Consider the following 26,338-nt stretch of genomic DNA (forward strand, 5'->3'; position numbering starts at 1 on the left):
AATCCTACCTTGTTTCACTTGTTTATCAGTTACAAATACAGCTAGCTGCCAGAAAAATGCCCCCCCCAAAGCTAGAAAACCTAGCAAATAATGGCTGTGTAAGTAAGAAGAATTTTATATTCTCACAAAATAAGAAATACCAAGGGAGACAGTCCAGGTTGTTATCCAGTGCTCAAGGATGCTGTCTAAGGATCCAGGCTCTTTCTAGCTTCCTGTTTTGCCACACTTAGCAAGTGGCTTTTGTCACCAGAGTTGCAAGATGGCTGCAGTGCATCCAGGCATTACTTCTATGTTCCAGGCAGGGAGAAGAAGGAAGGACAAAGGGCTTCTCCTATTTTTATTCAGGTGAAGTAACTCTGCTCAGGGACTTCTGCCGCATCTCACAGCCAGAACCATGTCATATGGCCAACTTGAACAACATTCGAAGTTAAATCAACTTTAGCTTTTTAGTCTTTATGATAGAGAAAGTCAAGGCAGAAGGGATAGAGGTGAGAATAGTTTGCGGGAGGCCAATCCATACCGTCTCCTTTAACTTGCAACTTGTAGCTAATTCTGTTGCTTTTTTGTTGTTATTGAAATTCTTGGTGTAGGTCATTATGAAAAAAAGTCATCATCTCAATGTTTAATAGGGAAATAGGATCAACAAATTATCTTTCTATTTGCACTTTAATTCTGAAATCTAATGCATTAAGGAAAACTCAAGTTTTATGTCTGAGCAGTTATTTTACATTAGGTTAAGGGTTTGGCTGAACTTGCCTTCTTGAGATTTAATGGAAGATCTGTGAAATAAGGCAAAATAAGAAATAATGTGAACTACTGCACAACTACACATATTTGAACTAATTATAGTTGAGAGTCTGAAAATTTGAATATTTTAAAACATTCTTCTATTAGTTCTTTAAAATATGAATAACAATTAGAATTAGGCTCCAGGGTTGTCACATAGAATTTCTTTTTGTTATAATGCATAAATAACAATGATTATTGACTTACTTATAGTAAGAATTGTTTCCAAATTAGTATAGCAGTGTTATACCTATTTATTAGTCTCTGCAATCCTATACATTTCTCAACGGAACCATTCCTTTTGTATTTTAAATGGTAAATATGCACAGACTCTGTTCAAAATATTACCAATTTTGATTTAACACAATGTGAGTACACGAGCTATTGTTGGACTCCTTGAGGTTGCCATGGTAACTATTTAGCTGGCAGGCAGAAGCTGAGGACCAGAGAAGATCAATGATATGACCAGGGTATGAGAACTTATCCGTGCCAGAATTAGGGTCAAAACAGGGATGGCTGGACATTAAGTCCTTTGTTCTTTTTGCATTCTTTTTCTTTTGCTTCCAAAGTTCTAATTTTTAGTTTTCAACAAATGTCTGTAGGTAAAACAACCTCTTAGCGCTCCCTTCCTTCATCCCCATCCTGTAGGTCGGGAGTTAGCAAACTATAGCCAGTGGGCCAGGCCTGGCCTACCACCTGGTTTGATAGGGCTCATGAGCTAAGAATGGTTTTTCCATTTTGAACTGTTTGAAAAAAAAAGTTTTATGACATGTGAAAATTACATGAAATTCAAATTTTAGTGCCCATAAAGTGTTATTAGAATATAACCATGCCCGCTGGTTGAATGTGTCTATGGCTGCTTTCATGCTGCAGCAGCAGAGCTGAGTAGTTGCAACAGAGACTGTATGGCCGGCAAGGCCTAAAATGTTTACTATCTCGTCCTTTACAGAGGAAGTTTGCTGACCCTGCTCTAGCTCCATCCTGATCAAGGGGCCTGTTGGACAGAGAGAGAAAGGGAAGCCCTCTTGTCTGAAATGCTAACTTAGGCTCTTCTGATCAGTCTTTTCTGCTTTTCTGATATTTTTCATAGTAAATTTTCTTTCTGCAATCTTCAGTCTTGCTTGGATGTAAAAGGTGATGGTTTGGACCTGGGCTATCAGATGTGGTAGCTACTAGCCATGTGTGGCTATTGAGCACTTGAAATGTGGCCAGTGCAAATTGAGATGTGTTCTTAGTGTAAAATCTATACCAGATTTTGAAGAATCAGTATAAAAAAAGGAATGTAAAATCTCTCATAATATTTTTATATTGATTATCTGTTGAAATGACAATATTTAGGATATATTAGATTAAATTAAGTATATTATTAAAATGAATTTCACCTGGTTTTCCTGACTTTTTAATGTGGCTACTAGAAAAATTAAAACTGCACATATTGCTCATGTTTTATTCCTTTTGGACAGGGCTGGTTTGAATCCTTTCACTTCTTCCCACCCTCTCCACTGCCCCCTGGAAATAGAATTTCTTTTTTTTTTTTTTTTTGGTCTAATTTGCATTTTTTTTTTTTGCAGCTTTATTGAGATATAATTGACAACACTGTGGAAGTTTAAAGTATACAATGTGATGATTTGATATGTATGTGTTGTGAAATGAGGTTAGTTAACACAGCCATCACTTCATATAGTTACCATTTCTTGTGTGTGAAAACATTTGAGATCTACTCTCTTGGCAAATTTCAAGTATACAGTATGGTATTATTAATTATAGTCACCATTGCTGTGGCTTAGATCTCCAGAACTTATTCATCTTATAAATGAACCAGTTTTCCATTAGCAAACCTCTGCCAAGTTACTAGAAAAATCATAAAAGGTGCTTTCTCAGAGTTCACCACCTTCTTGTTTTTCCATAAGCCATTTCTGACACTTTGGGCAGAAAGCTGTCTTCTTAACCAGGCAGGTAGAAAGAACTATTTAATGGTGGACAAGTATTTCCAAATTTGTTGAGTTACTGGTAAAATTTGGTATTTACTGCTGTAGTTTGAAAAAATGTTATTTTTCTAAAGGGTGGAAAATGTCAAAACCATTTTCCAAATTGCATCAGTTAAAAATATCAAACCGTTTTATCAGCGTGAGTTTTCCCACTGGTATTTGTGTATTTTGTGAACTTTATAAATTATAGCATGGGGTATAGAAACAAATGTAGATTAGGGGTTTCTTTTTACAAACTTCAACATGGCAAATTAATGGTAAAAGATTTGTAGTTAGCAAAAATGTAGAATTTACTGCAAGTGCCTAGAGAATGCCATTTTACCTTGCTATTATACTTTCAAATCACAATTGATGTAACACACTGATTCTTATTTGATTTTTTAAAAATAGACTTTATTTTTTTTAAAAGGTTCTATTTATTGATTGATTTGAGAGAGAGAGAGTACATGAGCGGGGGGGAGCAGAGGGAGAGGGAGGGTCAAGAATCTCAAACAGACTCTGCACTGAGCACGGAGCCCAACACGGGGCTTGATCCCATGACCCTGGGATCGTGACCTGAGCCAAAGCCAAGAGTCAGACACTTAACCAACTGAGCCACCCAGCCATCCCAAAATAGACTTTATTTTTTAGAGCAGTTTTAGGTTCATAGTGAAATTGAGTAGAAGGTACAGAGCTTTCCTATATATTCCCCAGTCTCTCCTACCTCTAACATCGTAGCCTCCCCCATTGTCAACATCCCTTACCCGAGTGGTATATATATTATAGTTGACAGCCTACGCTGACACATCATTCTCACCCAGAGTCCATAGTTCACATTATGGTTCACTCTTCGAGTTATGCATTCTGTGGGTTTGGACAAAGGTATAATGACACATATCCACCATTATAGTATCATACAGAATAGTTTGACTGCCCTAAAAATCCTCTGTGCTCTATTCATTCCCCATACTTGATTTTTAAATCTGCACAACTCTTCTCAATAATTTCATTTCTACATAGCCACCTTCTTTTAATTTTTCTTTTTTATCAGTTATTTTTTGTGTGTAATTTAAAGAGTCAAATACTTTTGAAGATTTATTATGACTAAACATCAATTCCGTCTCCCCACCCCTCACTTCACCCCTTTTCCTGCTTCAGAGGCAACATTTTCAACTTCTTAATTTTTGTTTTTTTGGTGTTTATAGCTTTACATAACATTCTTCTATTGCAACTTTTTTTTTTTTAATTTGTAGGAATTATCTGATTATTTTCCACTACCCTAGATCAGGATTTAGCTCTTTCAGTTCTCTTCACTCCCACTACACACATGAACATTTCCTATAACCCCTTTTCCCAGCATAGTTTCATTATAATTTTAGTTAGCTCAATAATTTGACTATATAAATGCTATTTATAGCTGAGCCAGATTGAACCACTGATAAGACAACTAAAGAAATACTTAGGGAGTTGGAATATAGATTTAAATATTTACCCAGAAGTCAGCTTACATAGATGAAAAGAGGAATTGTGAAATAGAGGTTAAAGCGACATGAAGGTTAGAAAAAGAATGCTCAACATATGCTAGTATGAGTTTAGAAAGGAGATATGAAAAGAATGAGGGAGAATTAAGTGTCAGATAATGTAGACTAAGGAAGAACAATCAAATGGCTAGCAGGAACATTTTTAAAAACTCATACTACTATTGGGATGCCTGGGTGGTTCATTTGGTTAAGTGCCTGACTCTTGATTTCAGGTCAGGTCATGATCTCAGGGTCATGGGATCAAGCCCTGCATCAGGCTCCATGCTCAGCAGGGAGTCTGCTTGGGATTCTATCTCCCGCTCCCTCTGCCCCTCCCTGCACTTGCTTGTTCTCTCTCTCGCAAATAAATAAATAAATCTTTTTAAAAAATACTACTATTTATTGAGACTAAAGGTGAAATAAAGATTTTTCCTAATAATGTCTGAGAGAGTTGACCATTCACAAACCCTTAGTATGAAAGGATGTACTTCTGGAAGAAGGAAATCAAATCTAGAAAGAAGGATCAATATCTAAGAAGTCATGTTGAGCAAATAAATTGGCAAACATGTTGGTGATTTTATTTTATTTTTTATTTATTTATTTATTTATTTATTTTAGAAAGNAAGTCATGTTGAGCAAATAAATTGGCAAACATGTTGGTGATTTTATTTTATTTTTTATTTATTTATTTATTTTAGAAAGTGACTTTTTTTTTTTTTAAAGATTTTATTTATTTATTCGACAGAGATAGAGACAGCCAGTGAGAGAGGGAACACAAGCAGGGGAAGTGGGAGAGGAAGAAGCAGGCTCACAGTGGAGGAGCCTGATGTGGGGCTCGATCCCACAATGCCGGGATTACGCCCTGAGCCGAAGGCAGACACTTAACCACTGTGCCACCCAGGCGCCCCTATTTTATTTTTTAATTTTTTAGAAGATTTATTTATTTTAGAGAGAGAGAAAGCAGGGGGAGAGACAGAGGAGGAGGGAGAGGATCCCCAAGCAGACCCTCCCACCCTCTCCCTGAGCACAGAGCCTGATCCAGGGCTCCATCCCAGGACCCCAAGATCATGACCTGAGCCGAAACCCAGAGCCAGATGCTTAACTGACTGAGCCACCCAGGCACCCCAAACATGTTGGTGATTTTAAATAACTGATGACTGTTTAAAAAAAACAAAAACAAAAACCCACAGTCATAAGAGCAATAATGACTGTGGGGGAAAGGGAAGGTTCAAAATAAAGTGGAATTAAATATTATATGACATATCATGGAACATTGGGGATGTATCCATATGGATTAAAAGGGTTCTAAGTACCTTGAATTGTCAGAAGGAGTCTAAACATGAGATTATCGTCAAAATTTTAAGGTTAAGTATGTTTAATCTTTTTACTAAAATAATAGAAATAAGGTGTATATCTCCCAGGTAAATGGAAAATAGAGGGGAAAAAAGAAGCAAAGAAGAATTTAGATCGATAGAACACTCAATAAAAAGAAATCACATATATTTGTAGTAACAATAGGCATAAATGGTTCAGCATTCCTCATTAAAGACAGAGCTTCTTAGATTAAATAAACCCCAAATCTAACCATGTTCTTTTTATAAGAGACGCATATAAAGCATAAAGACACAGAAAGGTGGACTGCAAAAGGATAGAAAAAGAAATTCTAAGTGACTATTTGTTGAACAAATAATTAAAGCTTCTGGATGGCAGAAACTTTTTTTCCTCTAATTAAAAGACTTCATTTTTTTTTAGAGCAGCTGTAGGTTCATAGGCAAAGTGAGTATAAAGTACAGACAGTTCCCACATACCCTCTCCCTCCCTTCCCACAGTCTACCTCACCATCAACACCACCCACCAGAGTAGTACATTTGTTACAATGAACGAACCAACTTTGACACATAATTATCATTCAAAGTCCATAGTTTACCTTAGGGGTCACTTGGTGTTGTACATTCTATAGGTTTTAACAAAAGTATTACATTCTATAGGCTTTAACAAAAGTATCCATCATTGTAGTATCACACAGAAGAATAGTTTCACTTCCCTAAAAATCCCCTGTGGTCCATCTACCTATTTATTGAGACTGTGTTTTTTATTTATTGATTGATTGATTGATTGATTGATTGGTGTAGAGCCGTGCTTATATTAGAGATTTGAAAGTCTATGCTTGAATTTCACTGTTTTATGAAGTCTCTTCTGATTGAATTCATGATAATTAGAGAAAATGAAAACTCTTTGGCAGTTCCAAATACTAGATCTTTAAGGACAATGCCACCACTACCAAGTACCTGAAGTCTTTTCCAGACAATTCAGAAAAAGGTATTTCTTCCATAAACATAAAATAAACCTCTTCAATTTTATCTTCTAGAACTAGGAATGCTTAGCCCAGCTGTATAGAAAACCACCCACTGACATGTTATTTGTAGTAATAAAATAATTTGAATTTACTGTGAAGGATTATCAAATAATCTTAATTTTTGTGAGTTTGTGACCATTATTAAAAGGAGTTTCGCAAGCCAGAACTGTATGTGACAATCATCAAAAATCCTTGGACAGAAAGAACATTATTGGGGCGCCTGGGTGGCACAGCAGTTAAGCGTCTGCCTTCGGCCAGGGTGTGATCCCAGCATTATGGGATCAAGCCCCACATCAGGCTCCTCCGCCATGAGCCTGCTTCTTCCTCTCCCACTCCCCCTGCTTGTGTTCCCTTTCTCACTGGCTGTCTCTATCTCTGTTGAATAAACAGATAAAATCTTAAAAAAAAAAAAAGAAAGAACATTATCCATCAAGTTAACGATTCATCAATTGATTTTAATAAGAGAGTTCTAAGGTATTTATAGACTTAAACTATCCAAAATCCTCTGTGTTAGTTTTCTGTTTTGCATAAGTTATTCCAAAACTTAATGGCTTAAAACATTTATTATATCATCGTTTCTGTGGGCTGAAAATTTGAGAGCATCTTAGCTGTGCATTTCTGGCTCAGGACCTCTCTTAAGATTTCAGTCAAGCTGTCACCTGGGGCTGCGGTCATCGAAGAGCTTAACTGTGACTGGAGGATTCACTTCCAAGATGGCACATGCATATGGCTGTTGGCAGGAGGCCTCAGTTCCTTGCCACATGGGCCTCTCCAATTGCTGCTTGAGTGTCAGGATGCATGACAGCTGGCTTCACTCAGAGTGAGGGATCTAAGAGAGAGCAAGACAGAAACTCCAATGTCTTTAGGACCCGACTTTCAATGTCATACTCTATTATTTTCATATCTTGTTGATTACATAGGTCAGCCCTATTCAGAGCGGGAGGGGACTATACAAGGATATGAACTAGGAGACAGGGATTACTAGTGGATCATTTTGGAGATTGGTGATCACATTCTTAGATATAGATATCAAACTAGTGTTTGGAAAGGGGAGAAGTACATTTTTAGGCAATAATTTAGAATTTTATCCCTACTTTCATTTTTTGTCTTTTACATATGGCATTTTTTAATTTAAATCAACATTTGACTTTTCCTTAATTCCTACCTTTCCTAGATTTATTAAGCCTGGAGCTCTTAAAAGTTATGGAAACTGGTGAAATTTAGAGGCTTGTCCACTCTTATTGTGTAGAAATATTGAGGTTACTCTGAGGTTATCTGGTTACTCTGACATGAATATCTTAATATATGTCTCATTTGAAGTGAAGACTGCCTCCCACCCCTAAAACAGTTATCTTCATTTTATATGTATCTTTTCCTCAAGTTAGAAGTTATCTCTTTTGTCAACATTTTAGCTGTTTTCTTGCAGTTGAGGCCACATTAAATATAAGGGAAATGTTTTCTTTTTTTAACCTTCTTATCAACTTCTAATCTGAGATTTTCTGAAAACTTTCCTCTAATTTCCGTGCAGTTAATGCCTAACATTTTCCATCCAGGGGTGCCTGGGTGGCGCAGTCAGTTAAGCATCCCACTCTTGGTTTTGGCTCAGGTCCTGACCTCTTAGGGTCAAGAGATCAAGCCCCGTATTGGGCTTTGTGCTCAGTGCAGGGTCTGCTTAAGACTCTCTCCCTCAGCTCCCCCCCAAATAAATAAATAAATCTTAAAAAAAAAAACAAACAAAACCATTTTCCATCTATACTAGAACCATAGTAGAAAGTGCTTTTGTAATATTTTTTAAGGGAATGGTATATGAAGACCTACCTATAATTGGCTAAATGGGGACATTAGAGAATCAAATACCTCATCCCTTTCCAAAGGGCTGCTTCCATGGGGCGATATGAGCTTTACAAAGTGGATGCAATTTTATGAAATTGGTAGCTTGTGATGCATTAAAATCTAGAAAGTCTGCGTTTTGTTTCAAATTGAGATCTTGAAAGTAATACTGTTTACTTACAGCTATGTTATTTTAATAAAACTTCAGGGATAATTATTTTAAAACCACCATCATCCTATGTTTAAGTGAAAATCACAAAAACTTGATTTAAAATGTTGGAACTTAAAATATGAAATTTGCTAGAGTCTATTTCATATAATTTTAAAAGAGATTTGAAATAAATGAAGAGCTGCCACCACCACCAAACCTCACTCTAGATAATCTTGTGTGGGTCCCTTGTCTCTTGACCTGGGAGGACTCCAAGTCCCTAGAGGCCTGCACATGACCATTTTTACTGGAGATCTTCTTGGCTATGCACTCTTCCTGGTTAGAGAACAAAGGAGAGGGCATTGTTTTTGGAAGGTATTAGTTGTTTGCACATTTTGTGTCTCACCAGTGTGTGAGTTCATCCCTAGGCTCCTGATTTGGAACCCAGTTGCCAGACGGACAGGATCTTCTTGTTCTTTCCTAAAAGCAGGCTGGTAGGACAAAGTGTGTCTCGCAGGAAATCAGAGCTGATGTCCTTGAACTTCCTGTCTTTCTAGCTGCAGTGTTCTCCTGACCTGAAGAACACTGACCTGAAGCTCAGCTGTTCTGCTGGGATCGAGTGAGGGAAACCCTTGCCTGCTGATCTCCATTACTTTCCTTGGGATTTTGCCTGGGCTATTGGGAATGCATCTCTCTCTCTCTCTCTCTGATGGTATGGTTAAGGAGGTAGGATTTGGTCTCAGAGCCCTAGGTGATCATCTTTGGGGAGAACTGTTTGAAAATAAAACCAACACAGAAGAAGAAAGGGGTAAGAAATGGAAAGAGACTCTTCTGGGCTCCTGCCAGATGACTCTTGGATTTGTTGATGAAATAAGCCCCCAAATTCCCTCTTCTTGTGCTTAAGTAAATTTAAACTGAGTTTTGATCACTTGAGAGCAAAAAGACCCTTATTAGAGCAGCAATTATGAGATGAAAGTATTGTTTATAAAAACAAATGTTATCTCTCTTTTTTTTTTTTAAGATTTTATTTATTTATTCGACAGAGATAGAGACAGCCAGTGAGAGAGGGAACACAAGCAGGGGGAGAGGGAGAGGAAGAAGCAGGCTCACAGCAGAGGAGCCTGATGTGGGGGCTCGATCCCACAACGCCGGGATCACGCCCTGAGCCGAAGGCAGACGTTTAACCGCTGTGCCACCCAGGCGCCCCAACAAATGTTATCTCTTGAGGAAAGAATTTGATTGTGTTTTTCATTGAACAGTGGCCAAGAAAAACCAAACTAGGTCCTTAGTGTGGCCTTTTGAGTTGCTACAAAAATAATACAAATGATATTATACCTAAAAATTGGGAAAACACAGTGAAGTAAACAAAGACTACTGGTAATATAAAAAGATTTGGATTGGCTAAATTGCTGAATTAAGATCAAGGGGAGAGCTAGTGATTTTAGTCCACAGATGCTTTGAGGCGGGACTAAATAGGAGAGAGACTTTCTTCCTGCTAAGGGAATCTTAAGACAGTCATTTGGAGAAATGAGAGCAGTGGGTAAGATAAGGACCTGCTGCTTGGTTAGTTTTAGCATGTGAATTGTAGGGTGGGGATTGGTAGGGATAAAGGGCATTTGTCCTATGATTTTGTCCTATGTCTTATTGTCCTATGACTTGAGACACCAAGTCTCAAGATTGTGACCTAGCAGGCCAGATAGAGATATAAGAATCAGATTAATATAAAAGGAAATTTTGAGTTCTGAGCCTGATTTTTCCTTTTGTCTCATGGAGCAGCATCTCCTTATTTATGGTCTCTGCTCATATGCTAGAGCCAGTGATGTGGAGAAACCCTCTGGACAGACACAGGAAAAGCATCTTTGTGGTGTGTGTGTGTGTTGTATTTTATCAGGGGATAAGAACTATCTACAGTGTGCTTTAATTATTATTCTCTTTGTCTGTTGGAGGGCATTTTGGTGATTTGAAGGAGAGAGGGAGAAGCTGGTTTCTGGGTTCATACTGTAGACACTGGGCAGTGTTTCACAGAAGCAGCAGAGAGAGAAGGTGGCTTCATTGCCTAGAAGATGATAATACTCAAAATTTGAATTTAGAGAATACACAAATGCTGCTTGCCCCACCTATGCTTCAGCTCTGAAGCACGCATTGACAAGTATCTGTCCTCAGTTCCGTTTCTGTCTATAAAATAACCCTTTTTGTGACATTTTCCTGCCTTCAAAGCTACCCTGATAGTTAGGGAAGAGAGAAGAAATGAAAGGAAAGGCGATAAAGATAAAATTCAAGGCTTTCCTCCTCCAGGCGCTTGAAGGAAAATGAAATGTTTTAGTCAGGTTTTGGAATAATAGAAGCTTTGAGGACTAATTTGGGCAAAACAGGGAGTAAGACCATCCCCAAGGAAAAAGAAGGGGAAAATGAGTCATGAAGCCTAAACGCATTTCCGAGCACCCAGTGCTGCTTGAGAGCGAGTGTCAAGCAAGGGCTTCAAATTCTTGGGTAGGCAAATTCTCACTTCTGTCTTCAGCCATGTTCCCTAGCATCGAAATTGCTCAGAGTCACGTTAGGTGATGTGATGTGAATTAGAGCAGTATGTAACTGGCATTATTTCCGATTCCTGGCTTGAAACTTTGCTTTTGCGTCCGAGGGAAGCAATGGATTCAGAGAGCAGAATACATTTTGCTACCAAAACATCCATCAGTGTTTGAGCTCTGCCTCAAGATGTAACTTGAACCACACTGGAAAATCATGTATTTTAAAATATGTAGCTAATAAATCCAGTGTCATTCAGGGAAACAAGGCCTGTTATTAGGCTGAGGCACTGGCTGGCTATTCATTTTCCTGGTCTAGACCTGCAGGCATGGCAATTTAAAGTTTAGCTCTGAAACAAACAGCACTCTCGCCTTGGAAACCTCTTTCTCCCCCCCTGTTGCTAGGTCCTCCAGCCCTGTGCAAGCACAGTGTGTAATAGCTTCTGCTGAGGAAATGACATTTAGAGCTCTCTCGATCTGTCAGCATAATACCCGCATTTTAAAAATCGTATGTTTGTGAGGCCGTCTCTTTCTTTAAGTCTCAATTTTTCTGCTTCCAAGTTTGAAAATATGTTCAAGGAACAGTTTAAAATTGACACCGGCGTTTGTGCTATTATTTTCTATTTAACAGTATTGATTTTCCATGTTGGAAATAGCTTCTCTGATGGGCAAAATGTAACATCAGAGAATAGCTGTGAATGAACGGTTTTCTTATTGTGGCTCATTACCCCAAAGCATTCCTTTACAAGTAGGTTACTGTGGATAAAAGTAGATAATTATTTATTGAGTGAACTGTTCTGCATTTTCACTTTCTTTCAAGTGCCTGGCACATAGTAGATGCTCAGTAAATAACTGTCTAATGTTTGACTGAATTAATGAGTTCCTGATAAATCAGACCTACCTAATTATTTTATATTGAACTCCAGATCAATATACAAGTATTGTACTTTTTAAAAAAAAAAACCTTTTAATTATCTTGAAGGAATATTAGCATTGCTATGTATATGCTCTTAATTTTTTAAATTATTTTATTGTGAAAATTTTCAAGCATACTGCGAAGTTGAAAGAAATTTTATGGTGATGATTTGTATACTGTCACCTAGATCGTCCCACTTATATTTCACTATATTTGTTTTATCACCTGTGTCAAGTCATCTTATTTGTTGATGCGTTTCAAAGTAAATTGAAAACATCTGTATGCTCCCTCCATCTACTGCAGCATACATACTAACAATTAAGTTCGGTANTCCCACTTATATTTCACTATATTTGTTTTATCACCTGTGTCAAGTCATCTTATTTGTTGATGCGTTTCAAAGTAAATTGAAAACATCTGTATGCTCCCTCCATCTACTGCAGCATACATACTAACAATTAAGAGTTCAGTATTTGGGGCGCCTGGGTGGCACAGCGGTTAAGCGTCTACCTTCGGCTCAGGGCGTGATCCCGGCGTTATGGGATCGAGCCCCACATCGGGATCCTCCACTATGAGCCTGCTTCTTCCTCTCCCACTCCCCCTGCTTGTGTTCCCTCTCTCGCTGGCTATCTCTATCTCTGTCAAATAAATAAATAAAATCTTTAAAAAAAAAAAGAGTTCGGTATTTGAAGTTTTTGTTTTGATGTAAATTTTACATGCAANCCTGCTTGTGTTCCCTCTCTCGTTGGCTATCTCTATCTCTGTCAAATAAATAAATAAAATCTTTAAAAAAAAAAAAGAGTTCGGTATTTGAAGTTTTTGTTTTGATGTAAATTTTACATGCAATGGGGGCGCCTGGGTGGCAGAGCGGTTGGGCGTCTGCCTTCGGCTCAGGGCGTGATCCCGGCGTTATGGGATCGAGCCCCACGTCAGGCTCCTCTGCTATGAGCCTGCTTCTTCCTCTCCCACTCCCCCTGCTTGTGTTCCCTCTCTCGCTGGCTGTCTCTATCTCTGTCTTATAAATAAATAAAAAAAAATAAAAAATAAAAAAANAGAGTTCGGTATTTGAAGTTTTTGTTTTGATGTAAATTTTACATGCAATGAAATGCACAAATCTTAAGCATACATTCACTGAATTTTTGTTGCATACAGATGCCCATCAAGATGTAGAATAGCTCATCGCTCCAAAAAAGGTCCTTCATGCTTTTTCCCAGGCAAACACCATCCCCACCTTAAACCCACTTCTCTGCCAGGAAACCACTGTCCTAATTATTTTCCCTATAGAAAAGATTTGCCTGTTCTAAAACTTTATATAAATGGAATCATACAATATATATTCCTTTGTGTAAGGCTTCTTTCACTCAGCATAATGTCTTTGAGATTCATGCATATCGTAGTGTATATTGGTAGCTCCATCCTTCTATTGCTGAATTGTATTCCATTATATGAATATATCATAGTTTGCTTATCCATTCTCTTAGTGATGGACACCTGGACTGTTTCTAGTTTCAACTATTTTTTTAAAAGATTTTATTTATTCATTTGACAGAAAGAGAGAACCAGAAGGCACAAGTAGGGTGGGGGGAGGGGGACGGCAGAGGGAGAGGGAGAAGCAGACTCCCCGCTGAGCAGGGAACCCAATGTGGGGCTCAATCCCAGGACCCTAGGATGATGACCTAAGCCAAAGGCAGATGATTAACGGACTGAGCCACCCAGGAGCCCCTAGTTTCAACCATTAAAAATAAAGCCACTATGAATATTTGCATATAAATCTTTCTGTGGACATTATTTTCATTTCTCTTTGGTAGTACCTGGGAGGAAATGCTGGATCATATGGTCGGTGTATGTTTAGTTTTATAAGAAGCTGCCAGATCTTTTGCCAAATGGATTGAACACTTTTACAGTCATATCAACAGTGTATGAGAGTTCTGATTGTCCTAAATCCTTGCAACATTTGGTATTGTCAGTTTTTAATGTTAGCCATACTGATGGATGTGTAGTATTTCATTGTGTGTGTGTGTGTGTGTGTGTGTGTGTGTGTGTGTGTGTTTACAGAGAGGGAGAGGGAGGGGGCAGGGCAGAGGGAGAGACAGAGGGAGAACACAAGCAGGCTCCCCACTGAGCATGGAGCCCAGTGTGGGGCTCCATCTCACAACCTCAAGATCATGACCTGGGCTAAAATTGAGAGTCAGATGCTTAACTGAGTGAGCTACCCAGGCACCCCTCATTACGTTTTTAATTTCATTTCCATAATGACTAATGATGTTAAGCACTTTTTAGTGTGCTTTTTAGCCACCAGTGTATGTTCATTTATAAAGTGCCTATTCAATTATCTTGCCCTTTTTCTAAAAATTGTGGTTTTTTTAAATTATTAAATTTTAGGAGTTCTTTATATATCCTGAATACCAGTCCTTTGTCAGATATATGTTTTCAGAAGCTTTACGGCTTTCACTTTTATGTTTAGGTCTGGGATATATCTCAAGTTAATTTTTGTGTGAGGTGAACACTGATGTTATTTTTTTTTTCCTTCCGTATGGATATCCAGTTATTCCAGCAGCATCTGTTGAAAAGACTCTTCTTTTCCCTTTGGATTCCTTTAGTAACATTATAAAATATAAGATGACCATGTAATTGGGGCTCTATTCAGTTTTGTTGATCTATTTGTCAATCATTATGCCAGTACCACACTGTTTTAATTTTAGCATTGTAGTAAGTCATGAAGTCAGGTAGTATAAGTTCTTAACTTTGATCTTTATTTTCAAAGTTGTTTTGGCTATTCCATGTTCCTTTATTTTTCATTTCTATACTTAGCTTGTCAATTTCTACAAAAAAACTGTTGGGAGTTTGATTGGAATTGTGTTGTATCTCTATGGATTCATTTTGGATGAACTGACATCTTACTAATATGGAATGTTCTAATCTGTGGTATGATATATCTCAACATTTATTTAGTTCTTCTTTAATTTCTCTCAGTGATGTTTTATATATTTTAATGTAGAGATCCTAGAAATCTTTTTTTAGATTATGTTTTATGCGATAATTGTTATATATATTATATATAACATGTTGTATTAGAATTATTTCATAATTTTTGATTCTATAGATGGAATCAATTTTTATTTACTTATTAATTTTTTAAAAAGATTTTGTTTATTTTTGTGAGAGAGGGGGAGAGAAGGAGAGTGTGTGTGCACAAGTTGGGGGAGGGACAGAGGGAGAAGCAGACTCCCCACTGAGCAGGAAGCCTGATGCAGGACGCGATCCCAGGACCATGGGATCATGACGTGAGCTGAAGGCATATGCTTAACTGACTGAGCCACCCAGGCGCCCTGGAATCAATTTTTAAATTTCATTTCCCTACTGTTTGTGACACTAATGGGCTTTTTAAATTAACATTATACCCTGTGACTTCACTAAATTCATTTATTTGTTCTAGCATTTCTTTTGTGATTCTTTAAGCTTTTGTACATAGTTTTGTCATCAGCCAATTTATTCCTTTCCAATCTTTCTACCTCTTATTTCTTTTAATTTTTAGATTTTGCCATATTGAATTGACTGAGACCTCCTGTACAATATGGACTAGAAGTGATGACAGTGGACAGCCTTCCTTTTCTTAGTCTTAAGGGGAAAAAAATTCAGGCTTTCACCATTAAATATGAAGTTAGCTGCAGGTTTTTAAAAGTTGTTTTTTATCAGGTTGAATAAATTCCCTTTTATTCCTAGTTTGCTACGAGTTTGTATGATGAGTGAATGGATTTTTTTTCCTGCATCTATTCAAATTATGGTATAGTTTTTCTCCTTTATTCTGTTAATATGGTGGATTGCCTTGACATTAAATGTTAAACAACCTTCTATTCCTGGGATAAACCCTATTTGGTCATCATGTATTATCCTTTTGATATACTGTTAGATTCCATTTGCTAATATTTTGTTAAGGACATTTTTGCATCTATGTTCATGAAGGTTATTGGTCTATAAATTTCTTTTTTGGACTGCCTTTAACAGATTTTAGAATTAGGGTGATGCTGACCACACAAAATGAATTGGGCAGTATTATTTCACCCTTTGTTTTCTGGAAGAGTTTTGGTAAGAGTGGTGTGATTTCTTCCATAAATGTGATAGAATTTACAAGTGAAACCATCTGAGTTTCAAGTTTCCTTTTCAGAAATCTGTTTAACTATGAATTTAATTTTTCTAATACATATAGAGCTATTCTCTTTTATACCCTACATCCAGTCCATCAACAAATCCTATTGACTTGACCTTCAGGATATATCCAGAATCTCTTTTTACCATGTCCCTGGCTACCATCTTCGACAGCATCTATGGTCTCTTTCTGGATTACTGCGGTGATTGCTTTGCTGGATTTTTTGTTTCTGCCCTCTCTCCCTATAGTCTGTTTTCAGTACAGCAGCTGGTGTGCTGTTTAATGTTAAGTCAGATTGTGTCACTCCACAAAACCCACACCCAGAGTAAAAGTCAAATCCTTACAGTAGCCTATAAGGATTCACGTGGCCTGACACTACATTACCCCTATCACCTCTCATTTTCCTATTCTCCCTCATGGTTACTCCTCTCCACACTGGCCTCTTTTCTGTTCTTTCAGCAGGCTGAGCATACTTTGTCCCAGGACGTTTGCATATCTCCCCCCCACCCCAAATCAGCACACATTCCACCTAAATATCCACAAGTCTTGTTCCCTCATCTCCTTTAAGTATTTGTCCAAATGTCGTCTTCTAAATGGAGCCATCCCTGACTACCTAATTTAAAATCCCCAGAGGCACCTGGGTGCTCAGTCAGTTAACCATCCAACTCTTGATCTCATTCAGGTCTTGGAGCCTACTTTAAAATAAAAAATCCCCAACGTCCCCTGGCACTCTCTGATCTTCTTTCCTTTTTTCTTGTTCTCTATACACTTATGTCTTTCTAATGTGCCATGCCATTTATTTATTTTGTATATTGTTTGTCGCTCCTTTCTATGAGCTCTAAGAGAGCATAGATTTTTGCTTATTTTTTGCACCATTGCATCTGGGAATCTAAAACAGTGCCTGGTAAATAGAAGCTACTCAATAAACAATTGTGTAAAGAATGAACTGTGCTCCTAGATTCACAACCTTGTCTAAATCATATAGTATTTTCTTTTTTCTTTTTTTTTTTTTAAAGATTTTTTTACTTATTTATTGGACAGAGAGAGACACAGCGAGAGAGGGAACACCAGCAGGGGGAGTGGGAGAGGGAGAAGCAGGCTTCCTGCTGAGCAGGGAGCCTGATGCGGGACTCGACCCCAGGACCCTGGGATCATGACCTGAGCCAAAGGCAGATGCTTAACGACTGAGCCACCCAGGTGCCCCTAAATCATATAGTATTTTCAAGAGAGGAAAACTAGTATGTAAAAGGGTTCCAAAACCAGCTCTAATGATAGTACCTTTACCCTGACTCTGAATTTTCATCGTTTAAAAAAGTCAGATATTTTTTTCAGTTTGAATCTTTTGTCTATAAATGATAATCATAAAAAAGTTATATCTTTGTTTAGCAACAGTTTCAACAGAACTTATCCTCAGGAACAATGCATTATTCTACAACAGTTGATGGAATTGAGAGACGAGGTTGCTAAGTGAAAATTGCTATGAATCCCACAATCTCTTACCCATACTACAGTATTTTTTAATATAGAACATCCCAACATGATTCTTACTGTCCTTCTCATTCATTAAAAATATGTATAAGAAAGAGACAAGTCCTACTGTGAGTTTATGGTGATTTAAAATAAATGAAGTTTGCAAACACCAATATATAAACTATGCCTTTGTTTGCCCCTGAAGTTTTCACACTCTGGGATAAGGCATAATGATAAGATTTGGGGGTTCACAGAACTATGTCTTCATCTGAAACATGGAAAAGGATGCTTGTGAAAGGAGAGGTAGGAAAGAAGATCACATAACATGTGTATCTCAGGCAGATCACTTTAGGAAGTATTGCATATATGGAGAAGTTGAGTTGAAATTGATTTCCTCAAAACTATTTATGCCCATGTACCTCTTGAAAAGTCTTTGTATAGCCCAGGTTTGAAGACTGCTGCCATAGTTTTAATTCCATTCTTCTGCAGCTTTGGTTCTCTTAAATCATTTCGGTAAACGTGGATTTTTTGTGGAGGGGACAGGATATTTATAATACGGATTTTTAATAACTGTAGGCTTGCCTAAGATTTTTTTTTTTTTTGGTCTGAAATGATGAATATAGAGCCTGAGTTTAAGGATGCTTGTGACATTCTCCTGCATGTATGATTACTCTCCACTGAGAGAGATGTTTTCTCATTCCTCACAGGGTCTTCTAAAGGCTACAGAGTCTTCACTGTGACTGGCAGAAAATTACAGCTTCTTCTCACTGCATTATAACCCAGAATATGTGGAAACTTTAAAAGAATGTTATTGTAAGCTTCTAAGTCAAATCTCTCATTTCTTTCTAAATTTCTTTGGAAATTTCCCATGTATATTTAAAAGAGAATCATATTGTATTTGTCTTTGTAGCTGTAGTTTTCCTGTTAGGCCAGAGTATTATCTATCTATTTCTGTATAACAATTACCCCAAAACTTACTGACCTAAAACAATAAAAGTTTATCACTCTATAGTTTCTGTGGGTCAGAAATTCAAAAATGGTTTAGCTGGATGTGTTTGGCTCAGATTGTCTCACGAAGTTACAGTTAAGACATGCACTGCAGTCATCTGAAGGCTTGACTACGGTGGGAGAATCCATTGCCAAGGTCATGCAATGTCTGTAGGAAGAAGGCCTCAATTCCTTGCTGCTTGTTGGTAGGAGGTTCCAGTTTCTTGCCGTGTGGGATTCTTCATGGGGCTGCTTGAGTATCTACATGACATGGTTGCTCAGAGTGGTTGATCAAAGGAAGAGAGCAAGGAGGAAGTCACAGTGTCTTTTGTATCTTAAGTTCAGATGTCATAGACTGTCATGTCCACCATTCTATTCATTAGAAGCAAGTCACTAGGGGCGCCTGGGTGGCTCAGTCAGTTGAGCACTTGACTCTTGATTTCGGCTCAGGTCATGATCTCAGGGTCATGAGATTGAGCCCCGCATCAGGCTCCATGCTCAGTGCAGAGTCTGCTTGGAATTATCTCTCCCTCTCCTTCTGGCCCTCCTGCCCTAGCTCTTTCTCTCTCTAAAAATAAATAAGTCTTAAAAAAAAAAAAAAAAAGAAATACTGTCTCTGTTTTTCAGAGGAGGTTCAGATACAATGAATGACAGACCCACTTAGACAGTTAGAAGATGATGGTCTGAGATTAGCTCAGGTCTTCTGACTACAATAACTCCTACTATTTGATAGTGGTTTTCAAACAATTAGGTCAATAAACACTTGAGAATAAGCCTTTCTGTTAATAACTCAATAGTACATGATTGAAAACTGACCATGCAGTAATATATTGTATATTTCTTGTACTTATTTGAGTCCCATTAAAATATTTCCTTGAGCTAATATCCCCATTAACTAAAGAAGAAACAGATAATCTGTGAAAGGAACCATTTCCTTGAAATGATTTTTACCTGTTCAGAGTATCTTTCAAAATATTTGGTATGTTTATTGAAAATGGCACATTGGAACACAGCAGTTTTTGTTTAGTTTTAATGGCTTGAACTTTTTTTGCATTAGTCTACAGAGATTTTTCAATTAACAAGTTTGTAGCTATGAGTTGGCAGAATGACAGTGTATATAATCGTTACTGTCTTTAGAACATCATTACACTAGACTAAAAGGTCAGAGATTGTCAGAGGTGCTAATAATTTGGGTCCTTATTAACAGCAAAGACAGGAAAGTAACTGAAGTCATTATTTCTCAACTGTTTGCAAAATAGTTGAAATTTGGTATCACAGACTCAATATTATAGTAGATTTTTCTGTTTGTTTATAAACAGTAGTTGACCTTGGCTCTAGAAAAGCTCATGCAATTTTTGAGTAGATAATACTTCTTGTATATCACTAGCAAATTTTCAGAATCAGTCCCTTGAAAAATAACGGTCTGGTGGGAATGTCATAAAACCACACAGTGCGTGCTCCCACAGAAGGCTACCCATATTTATCATTGGTTTTGTTATAATGGCTCAACAAGAAAGTTATTCTCTTAAAAAAAAAAAAGTCATTCTCTTTTATCATGCCATTGGTTCTTCATCCCATCTATAAGCACTATACTTTTGTGGCAAGTCCCCCAAATTATAACATTCTCAGCCAGTCTTCTACAATGAAAAAATCCCTTTGTGAATGGGGGAAGCGCTTAGGGGAGGCACTTGGGTGAGACACTCTATTGAACTTTTAGGCAACAAAGTGCAAATATCTTTATGTCTTTTGGTTTCTCCCACAAGTTATCTCTACTATTAGTCATCTCATGGTGTATTATAAAATGAGCATCCCTGCTCCTCAGCCACATTTCTTTTCTTGTTTTTTTTTTTTTTTCTCAGCTACATTTCTATTGAAATATTACAAGATGTTTGTCTTTAGCAGGAAGAGGATGCTGGTACTGATAGATGTATGGTCTTTGAAGAAGGCTGAGTTAGGGGGAAAAGAGATGCAGAATCTTAATGTTGAGGTTTACTGTTGGACCCGTGCTGTCTAGTCTCAGTGCAGTATCAGGCACCCTTTGAGCTGATCGGCTCACTCTCTCACTGGTCTCTTTGCTACCATTTGTTAGGGGTAGAGCGGGTGGAACAAGGATTGGACATAAAGCAAATGACCCAAGAGAAGCTGGAAGTAGCAACATTAGAAGGCAAGGGCGCGGGAGGGGGGATTGGTTGGCCAGGTTCATTTCTGAGCTCCAGGTTTATACTGTGGCAGCAGTCAGACTGTTGACTTTTTGGGAGGCAGGGAGTGTCTATTTATTGTTATTGTTATTTTATTTTATTTTATTTTTTTATTTTTTTAAAGATTTTATTTATTTATGTGACAGAGAGACAGCCAGCGAGAGAGGGAACACAGCAGAGGAGTGGGAGAGGAAGAAGCAGGCTCCCAGCGGAGGAGCCCGATGTGAGACTCGATCCTGGAATACCGGGATCACGCCCTGAGCCGAAGGCAGATGCTTAACGACTGCACTACCCAGGCGCCCCTATTTATTGTTATTTTAAAATAACACTAATTCTTGAGAAAACACAGATAAACAAAAGGAAGGAAAAAAACACAAACAAAAAAGGTCATATTCTTACTGCTCAGAGAATCCATGTTAACACTTAAAATGTACCAGAATTCACATCCGTACACATTTAGAAATTCAAATAAAAAGGAAAGATACAAACAAATAGCAAAGGCATTTTTACTGCTCACTTTCCCAACCTAATTTATTTTTCCAAAGGTAACTACTGTTAACAGTTTCTTACTATTCCTTAAGAAAGAGTAAAAACCTATCTGGGATTGAAAGAGTGAAAAATGAGCTCAGACTTGGGAGGAAAAAAAGGAAGCCCTTCTATCATGAAAGTGAGGGGGCTAGACACATAAAATGAGATGCAAAGTTAATAGAAAACATTCTTTCTCCAATGACTGAGCAGCACCTGTAAGTTGCCACAGTGGTGCTTCCTGCGAGCGGCTCCTGCTTTCTTACTGATGACGGCCCCCAGCCCCACTTCACTACATTCACCTCTTATTGAGAGACCCAATCCTGCTAACGTCCTCTCACTTCAAGACAGCACTCAGTCCCTAGTTGTTCTCCCCTTCTAACACTGCGTTGGTAAAGCAACCAACCCAGAACTGATCTCCACTCTCGTAAGCCTTCCTCATCATCCTTCAGCGAGAACCCAAACCTTATACAAGATGTTTCTCTCTTCCCTCTTGTTGAGCAGCACTCCATGGTTCTCCTGGAGGGCCCTCCCTCACTGCAGAGATACAATAAATCTAACCTTGTCATATTTCAAGCTTATCCTTCCTGAGTAGTCTTTGGCCGATTAGGCTTTAACATAAGAAATTTTGTATTCATCTACCTGCTATTTAATTTACATAAGTGATTTGCCTTCCACACTGAATTCCACATGCCTTTTTTTTTTGTTTGTTTAATGGTACATTTTGGAGGCCCATCTACATCAGAAACATAAAGATCCACCACTGCAAAGGATCCATAATAAGAATGTACCATAATTTGTTTAAATTTAAGTCCCCTGTTGACATATACTTAAGATATTCCTAGGTTTTTGCTATTGTAAAGAAGATTGCAGTTAACACACATATCTTGATGCACATATCCCTATACGTTGTGGTTGAACTACCCAGCGTCCACTTCCAGCTTCTCCCTTCTCAGTAGTACCCAGCTTTTCTTTTCTATCTAGGGAAGACAGCCCATCCTTATCTTTGGGGGTTGATCCTGATCAATTTAAATCATGTAGCAAAATCAGAGGTATGCTTGTGCCTTAATTCAGCCCTATTAGGCTAAACATAAGCATTGTTCTTGGAATGTGGACGCTGAAGTGCTTCCTGTATCCTATGATATCTTTAGCCCCAACTGGGACTGATAATCGTTTAATGAACACTATGGAAAACATTGGTTGGAGAGCATTAACCCTGGAAATCAGAGCAGAGAGAATCTTTACGATGTTGTTGAGCTGATGGATCACCCAACCCGCAAGTCCATCGGAGGCAGATGCTATCGGTGCCCTACCCATATCCTCTTGTCTTTACCACTTCAGTGCACACTGGCCTGACTTCTCACTGTCAGTACTGAATTCTCTGCCTGAGGGGTTTCTCTTACTACCGGAGTCCCCTTTACCATCCACTCAGCAGAGTGGAATGGATGTCCCTCAAGGACGACTCTCACCAGTGACTCACTAAGTACCTCTCCCCTCTAGGGTGGATTACCTCTGAGGCATATGTTTTTTGCTGGCTCTCAGGGTTTCCTTAGTGGAATTAAACTCTAGTTGTCCACAGTGGAAATTAGCTTGATACTGTACCCTGTATTGGCTCCCTTCTCACCTGTCTTACTTCTCTACACTTCTATTGGTGTTTCCTTCACCTCCCAAAAAACAGCCCAAGCTATGAACCATGTTGCACTTGAATTTTCCAAGCCTGTGAGCCAACAAACCACCTTTATTGTTTAAGCTGGATTGCATCGATTTTGTGTTACTTGCTTGAAAAGTGTTCTAACAATACATATCTTTTGTGAGCATATCTGAGGAGTCATTTTAGGAGACATATCTGAACAGTGAGTATGTGGGGGCTAAAAGGTACACACGTTTTACATTTGGGTAAATACTGTCCTCCAGAATGGTTGTACAAGTTTGCAAAAGATTTATCTCTTAAAAAAATAATCTGTGCTATAGTTACCTAGTTGCCCAGATCTTAGTCTTTTCTTTGAAAAAGTGCCCGAAGTTACTGAACACTAAAGTGAATTTGAATAACCTGAAGCTTTTTAGAATTGTTGTAACCTGTTCCAGAAACTTGCAGAAATCGATTATGCTTTGCACATACCTGAGGATTTTCTATAGCAACCCAAAAGAGAAATATCGTGTGGGGCAACCTGATCAGGTGGAGGCCGGTGGCATGGGCAGTGAAAGAATTCACCAGAGGCAGAGCAAAGGAGATAGAAGTTTATTGGGTACAGGGCAAGGGGGCAGCGGGCAGGACAGCAGAGATAGTGGTGAGGGGCTGTAGTTAAGGGGGGGGAAGGTGAGGAGATATGGGAACATATGGAATTTTCCTTTTTTGGTACCTGTGCCTGGTTGTAAATAACCCATTGGTCAGCGAGGTTTTATGGTTATTTTGAGGTGGGTCACCTAATGAGCCTGTTTGCATTCAGCCTGGTGGTCGCTGTGGGCCCCTTTACCTCACTCAGGTCTCCATCACTCAAGCCTGTTGCCCAAAAGCAGCCTCTACGCATCGTTTTTCCGGAGTTTTGCATTTGTTCACTATCGGTGTGACTTTGTGTGAATTATCTTCCCATTAATAGCTTTGGTTTTATAGCTAGTCATCAATTCAACATTGTAGCAGTGTTGAATTGGACTATTGATTGATTTCACATGGGGTGAGCAAGTAAAGTTATATAGCATCATCTTAAATTCTCTTGCAGGCCAAATTATTTCCCCACCCCTGGACACAGTAATGTCACTGTGAAAGATACTGATAGAAATATCTCTCCCAGTGAGATATTGGGTTTCCTGGAGGTTTTTGTTTATTACTCTTGTGGTATTACTGATGATCTAAATGGCATCTTATATGAACAAACTTTTGAAATATACATAATGTCTTTGAACCAAAAGTAACGAGGCTTCAACTTTTTTGGTAACAGAAGACTTAATCTGTTATGAGCATAGATTAGTCCAGACCACTTGGGGTTCCATTCAGGATGTACCATGTTTAGAGCCTCTAACTCAGCTGACTCTCAGAACTCTGAGGAAGGTGAACTAGTGTCCTGCCAGCCTCCATCTTATCTGCCTCTTGAAAGTCTTCCTTTCCCAAAGCAAGCATTTGACGCACTTTATATTAGAGGTTTGCCCTGCTCATCATCGTGCTGATGATATCCCAGGGACAATTTCAGTGATTAAGCTTAAGGGTAGAGATAGAAATTTTAGCGCCTATAATTTAAGAATACCATAGAGAAAGAGACAAAAGATCTGTTTGATGGGCCAGAATAGGCTCTATTTTGGTAAATGTTCTTTGTGCACTTGAAAAAAACGTGTATTTTGCAACAGTTTGAAGTGTTGTACAAATGTTAATTAGGCATTTGGTTGATAGTGGTGTTCAGGTCTTCTATACCCTTATTTGTTTTCTGTCTATTTGTTCTTTCAATTATTGAGAAAAGGCAAATCTCTGAATATAATTACGGATTTGTCTGTTTCTCCTTATACTTCTATCAGTTTTTAATTCATATAATAATTCTGTTATTAGGTGCATACAAATTTCAGATTGTCATGGCCTCTTGCTGAATTGGGCTCTTCATGAAATGATGCTCCCTTCCTTTAATATTTACTCTGAAATCTACTTTGCGTTATGTTAATATAGCAACTCCTGCTTTTTTTAAGATCAAAATAGCATGGTATATCTTTTTCCATCTTTTTATTTTTAACCTACTGGTGTGTATATTTAAAGTACATTTCTTAAAAGTAGCATATAGTTGGGTCTTTTTTTTTCTTAATCCAATTTGACAATCTCCATTTTTTTTTAAAGATTTTATTTATTTATTCGACAGAGATAGAGACAGCCAGCGAGAGAGGGAACACAAGCAGGGGGAGTGGGAGAGGAAGAAGCAGGCTCATAGCGGAGGAGCCTGATGTGGGGCTCGATCCCGGAACGCCGGGATCACGCCCTGAGCCGAAGCCAGACGCTTAACCACTGTGCCACCCAGGCGCCCCTGACTATCTCCATTTTAATTGAATGTTTAAACCATTTACATTTAATGTTTTATTATTTATTGCTGCGGAATAATATTGTCACAAACTTAGCAGCTTGAAACAAAACACATTTGTTATCTCACTGTTTCTGTGAGTAAAATTCAGGCAGAGCCTAGCTGAATCCTCTGCTTCAGGATATCTCACGAGGTTGCAACTGAAGTGTTGGGCAGGGCTGGGGTCTCATGTGAGGCTCAACTGAAGAGTCTATTTCCAAACGAATGTGATTGTTGGCAGGATTCAGTTCCCTGCATACTGTCACTTTCAGTTCCTTGCCACATGGACTTCTTCATATGATGATTTACTTCATTAAAGCTAGCAAAGGGAATAGTCAATAGAGAGAATCGGCTTGCAAGATGGAAGTCTTACATAACAATCATGACAGTGACATCCCATATTCCCTTGGTTTGAAGCAAGTCACAGGTTCCATCTACACACAAGAAGAGGGTATTCACAAGGGCATAAATACAAGGAGACAGGGATAATTGAGGGCCATCTTAGAGTCTTACCACCACATATGTGATTATAGATATGGTTGCACTCATATCTACCATCTTCCTATTTATTTTGTATTTTTACCATCTTTTATTTGATCCTTTTTTCTCTTCTCTCATCTTTTGGATTGAGTAATTTTTATGATTCCATTTTATCTCTTTTGTGGCTTTTTGTCTTTTAGCTTTTTGTGTTATTTACAATAACACAAACTTTGTAATAATTCATAATAACGCAAAAAGTTACCCACAGAGGTAACACAAAATATCACCCCAGTCTGCTTTCAAGTGATATTATACTACTTCCTATATAGTATAAACACCTTACTACAATGTACCATTTGTCCCCTCCTGACTCTTATGCTATTGTTTTCTTATATTATATTTCTACATATTATATGAACCCCAAATACATTTTTATTATTTTTGCTTTAAACGGC

The sequence above is a fragment of the Ailuropoda melanoleuca genome, chromosome X, assembly GCF_002007445.2.
Source record: "Ailuropoda melanoleuca isolate Jingjing chromosome X, ASM200744v2, whole genome shotgun sequence".
Classification (NCBI taxonomy): domain Eukaryota; kingdom Metazoa; phylum Chordata; class Mammalia; order Carnivora; family Ursidae; genus Ailuropoda; species Ailuropoda melanoleuca.